Genomic DNA, 5910 nt, shown 5'->3' with positions numbered 1-5910 from the left:
GTTCAATTTGACTTTCAGAGAATTTTTAACTTGGTAATAGTTTACTAAAAGAATTCTCCATATTATTAATTCTACAACAATGTATGTCTAAGTGAAGTCCCAAATTTCAAACAGAACTGATAGTTTTCTAGGCAACCACTGGACTTTCTTGGGACAGACCTAGAGTCAAAACTGTTATCCTAATGTTTTGATGGGTTTAGTATTAGCCCCAATTTTTCATTTCTTGACAAAGTAATATACCTGAGTCAGATAGGAGTTGATTTGAAGTTCCACATGGTCTTGGCTAGCAGGTTTGAGACCTGGGTGGTTAATTTGAAAGACAGCTAGCATATAACCAGGGTCTCTTTTCCCCCACTCCGTCCAGTGACAACATAACTCACTGTCCCTTTTCAAGAATTTTTAAGAATGTCATGCTGGGCACTTGGCAATCAAACAAATTGCGCTAGGACCCAAATTACTAGAGAAAGCAAACTCCTTTCAGTCAGGGTTTGTGCTGCTGTGGCCCTACTTTTTGCTCACTGTATTGGGCAGTCTGTGTAGTAGTCTAAAAGACCATGCCATGGACAGACAAGAGGACTCGACTGACCAAGGATGTGAATATGTGCCCTGAATTGTTATTTTACTTGTTATGTCTAAATAAATATAAATTTTAGAGTCTTTTTTAATGTATATGATTATACATTAATAATTTGTTTTGAAAGTAATTTCAATATAAATATTTTATAGGTCCACCAAAAATATAATGATATGTTCATCAGTATATAAATATTTTAAAATTACATATTTTAATTTATTAGCACCCTTTTTACATTCCTCAAAGTAAGTAACTGCATTTGGACAATAAATGGTTACCTCACTTACTTTCATCTTTCCTACTACCTTTGCCCAACTTATATAATTATGAAGCAACATTTACAAACCAACTATTTGCCAGATTTATTTATTTGCTTACTTATTTCATCTTCACCTCAAGCCCATTAAGTAAAACTATTATTATTCCTTTTCTATAGATTAGGAAATGGAGGCCTAGAGAGATTTAATAACAATTCTGCATTTGTTTTATTTTTTTTTTAAGATTTTATTTATTTATTCATGAGAGACATGGAGAGAGACAGAGACATAGGCAGAGAGAAGCAGGCTCAGGGAGCCTGATGCAGGTGGGACTCAACAGCAGGACCCTGGGATTAAGACCTGAGCCAAAGGTAGACACTCAACCACTGAGAAACCCAGGCGCCCATCTGCATTTGTTTTAATAGCAGAGAAGTGAGTATTAGAATTTGAGTTCAAGAGGTTTACATCCCATGCTCTTAATCCCTCTGTTCTCACTCCTGTATTCTTCTGGGCAGTCATGAGATCTTTAAGTGGCAGGAAATCTCAGAAAATGTAAAAATAACAACATATTGCAAAAGGCATGCTGAAGTAAAATGCTGTACAAAATGCATGTTACTTTCACATTGATCAGACCATGGGAGACAAGGAAGAGTGTATACCTATTCCACAATGTATTCTTACTCCTATGTTTTGAGGAAATGTCTATGTGGTGTGTGTGTGTGTGTGTGTGGCGGGGGTAGTTAGGAAGTTGTAATAAATGCAAAATCAACAAAACATATATTTGAGTATGTAGTACTTCAATAATCATATAAATGTAGAGACATACATTATAGTTCCCTTTATTCTGCAAAACTGTAAAAAGTAGGTTTTTTTGCAACAGGGGAAAACACAAAATAACAAGTATGGTCACCATCTTACATATAAAGCTATGACCCCATATCAGATTGTGACTCTGATCACACAGTTTTAGTGAGGCAGTGATATTGGTCAAAGGAATTTAGAATTGATCTTATACTACTCACCAAAAGTAGTAAAGACATGAATTGTTCAAGAATAAAAGATGTTTGATATGGCAAGAAGGAAATAAAAAAGTAATTCTCAGTAATAATGGTTTTAAAAAAAAGGTAGCATGAATTTAAGCTCAGATCCATCTTTTGGAGCTTAGATATGTTAAAAGAAAAGCAGCACATGGCACACAGGCCCTACTATTGGGATGGGAAAAAACAAGCAATTTTATCAAGCTGCTTCCAAAATTGTTCCTTTGAATGTTTAAGGAGCCACTTTGTACTTTGGCCACATTTTGAACTGGAGACTGATCCTTTCTACTCTCCTACTCAACAGCTCCCCTGGCTCCAGAAGCATCACTCCATTTCTTACCAACCCAAAGCAAGGCAGATGAAGTCTTTTTCCTGGGGCTAGAGCCTCACTGGGAGCCTGTGGGGCATTATCTGGTCTACCAGGTTGTTCTGGCTATTTGAAGGCTAACACAGATTACATCAAGGCTAATGATTTTTTTTTTTTCTTTCTGAAGATATATATGTCCTTTCAAGTAAATAGTTTCTGAAACAAAGTTTCAAGAAATAACAATATTTGATCTCTTAACTTAAAAAAATCATTGTACTTTTATTGAAAAGAAATCATAAGCTTAAAAAAGTTCATGAGTAAAAGCACTTTTTATTTTATTATTTTATTTATCTGATTTCTATTTCCATGGAAACAGAATAGAAATTGCAGCTAGAAGCCAGAAGCAGATTGGAAACCCTTCTTTTAACTTTATTAGCTCTCTGCCAGAGGTAATAGACATTGCTAGTGTGTTATGGGTAAAAAAATCAAAACAAAACCAAAACAAATGAACAAAAAAAAAAAACAAATGGAAGACTTTCACAATTCAACGAACTAGAGTTTTGGGTTGTCACAAACCTAAGGAACACTCTTCAATAAATGACCATGCACACAAATATGCAGTAAAAGTCAATATTTTTGAATAGGTTTTCGCCAGAAACAAAAAGCATAACACAAAGCAGATTTTTAAGTTAATTTATGTAGCTATCAGTAACCAAAAACATCATTGACTTTTTTAATTGAAGCTAAATATGTAGGAAGTCAGGAAAACATATTAAATAACAAAGAAGATTGGAAAGTTAATCCCAGAGCTGTCTTGAGTCTTCCTAATGCCTAACCCCAGAAAGTACACGCATAAACTGGATCTTACCTCATTGGGCACATACCTTCTAAGATTAATCCACTGTTTCAAATGTGAGAGGTTTTTGGTTAGTGCTGGAAGTCTTTTAGCCTAGATTCCACATAGCCATCTAATAAAAGAAAGATTATTTCATTTACACCCAGAAAAGATAATAGGTTTCTGGAAATATCAGGTAATACAGTTTTATTTTGTTTTTCTGTTTAACAGTCACCCATTATACCACTGAAAAGGCATCTGCATTCACAATTACTAATAAATAATGAGCATGAGCCTATTGGCGAAAGAGAATGTTTTGGTTACTAAGGGAAGTATAGAGAGATCTTAAGGGTCATGTGTATTTTGTAAAATTTTGTTTAAAAAACTATGTCTCCCAGTTAGTTCAGATTTAAATATATCATAAATCTTCCTCTTAGGAGCCTCAGTGATGAGGCCAGGAAAAACTCCCATGAAAATTTATTTTAAATAAGAATTTGGCAAACTATGTTGTAGTATCTGGAATGAATAAAGAATAAATTTCAAATTAACGTTATGGTTTGCAAGAATTTTTGTGTTTCGCTCTATACCGAGTGATTAGATTTTCAAGTCATTCATTTGGTCAATTATGTTTAGAACATATGCATATTTATGTACTTTTGTTAAATAAAATAAAACATGCTCCTTTTTCTCATGGGTATGATCTTGCATTCATCGCCCACCATTTTTTGGGTGATTCAACTAAACCAGTTTAATCACTAGTGAAATAATTATTTTTAAAAGTCAAAATAATGATGAAATTTTATTAATTTTCTACTCTTCTTTTTTCTTTTCTCTTCTGACCTGAGGGTATCATGTGTCTGTTTATATATGTAATTATTTAACGGTTTTATTCTGCAGCTGGTATATCTTTTCCATATTTAATTTCATTTCTATGTTTATCTTAAGGTGTGAAGTTCTAAAGACAGAGATTGTGCCAAAAGAATTCTTTCTCATAACCCTTAGCAGGGGGTCATGTGAATTTATATCCTGAAAATATAGTATTTATTATTACACTTTAATGTATGAGGATATCAGATTCTCTAGTTCTTTTTAGTCTTATGCCTTCATTTATCTCTCCCTGGATTAGAAAATCTCTCATTTATTTTTTAACCAGATTTTTTAAATTTTAGAATCCCAAAGCGGAAAGTGAGAGTTACAATAACTAAAATTCAGGAAATTGAGACCCAATCAGATATATTGACATAGGAAGGGCACTACTAATCCTAGGATATTTTTAAATTGTTAATTAATTGAATGCAGGAGCTTCTTTCTTTTATACATCAGTATGTACATATAATGGACTATAATCACCTGCACAATTAGAGTGATTGAGTATAAAAGTTAGCATTTGATTACTAGTGAATCTTAAAATGAGACTAAACTCTGGATTATTTTAGTTTCATCTTGCAAGGCACTGCCTTTATAATTCAGTCAAAAAAACACAATTGGAATTTAGCCTTAGGAATGACCTCATCTGTCACCTATATTATGCTGTCATCATTTCTATTATAAGTATTAGGAAAATATAGTCAAAGATAACCTTTTAAATATTCCAGTGGTTTATTACACTAAGTGGAATTAGACATAATGTACACATTGCTGCTAACGAGATTAGTTATTTTTAATCTGTGGTTTAGCAGTTCTAAAAATGTGTTTTAGACCACAATACATTTATGTTGGTTTTGGGTGTGTGTGTGTCACATTCACTTGGATGTATTTTACTATTCTAAACATCTGACTATTCAACAGTGTATTCTTTCTCATTCAAAATTGCTGATACAAATTGGTATTAGCCATCTTATTCCTTTCAGGTGGCATTCCAGGAATATTGCTGGAGACACATAAGTGGTACTCTGATATGGTATTAGAATTTGCATGGATCAATTTATTTCTTTTTAACTGTAAAAAGCATTCTTATGGGGGATATATGATTCTTTTATAAAGCAGAAGCTTCTAAAGTTTTCAGCACTGAGGTTTTATATCCTGATGGGGTAAAGTGGGAAATGTTATGAAAATAATAAACCATAGAAATGTATTTAGAGGAATCCACCAAACCTGGGAATCTCTAACATTTATCTCTACTCCCAGGGCTCTATTCCTACATGCCCATCCCTTGAAACACATATAAAAACAAAAGCCTGGTCTCACCATGATGAATCACTGTAATGGTACATCTACCTGTACTTTGCCTTAATAAATAGCTCATATTTCCAGTCAAAGGAGATGATGGAGAAAGTGAAAAGAGAGTAAAAGAGAGAGGGAAATTATTTTCATAGCTTTTATGGTCCTTAGATTAATTATAAGCAAATTTAACTTCTTGGTTGCTCCCTGGGTCTCATTGTCAAAGTGGCTTTGTGCCTATAGTCAAATTAAACTGGGGAAGAACTTACTAAAATTTTTCATATATTCAATTTCAAAAACAGGATTATGATTCATGTACAAACTCTAATGTAAAATTATAGTTCCTTATATCAGGAAAAACTAGATTAACATAGAGTGAAAATGTATATGAATTGTCATATCGTCCATTCTTTCATTCATTCCATAAATATTTATTGATAGGCTATGTGCCACAAACTGTTTTAGTAAGTGAACCAGACAGACCAGATTGCTACCTTCAAAGTATTTATTTACTAGTGGAGAAGACTGACAATAAACAAACACATATCTACATATCATGAAATTTCAAGTTATTTTTTATCATAAGCACCACAAAAGCAATTAAAAAGGAAAATGAGGAGAGCAAAAGGGTAAGGGGAATGGTGAAAGGAAGCAAGTCTAAAAATGTACCATTTGACAAAGACCTGAAAAAAGTGACTGCAAAAATCATGTAAATATCTGAAGGAAGAATATTCCACACA

The sequence above is a fragment of the Canis lupus genome, chromosome 12, assembly GCF_011100685.1.
Source record: "Canis lupus familiaris isolate Mischka breed German Shepherd chromosome 12, alternate assembly UU_Cfam_GSD_1.0, whole genome shotgun sequence".
NCBI classification, from domain to species: domain Eukaryota; kingdom Metazoa; phylum Chordata; class Mammalia; order Carnivora; family Canidae; genus Canis; species Canis lupus.
The sequence above is the reverse complement of the archived record's forward strand: the minus strand, read 5'-3'. Positions refer to the sequence as shown.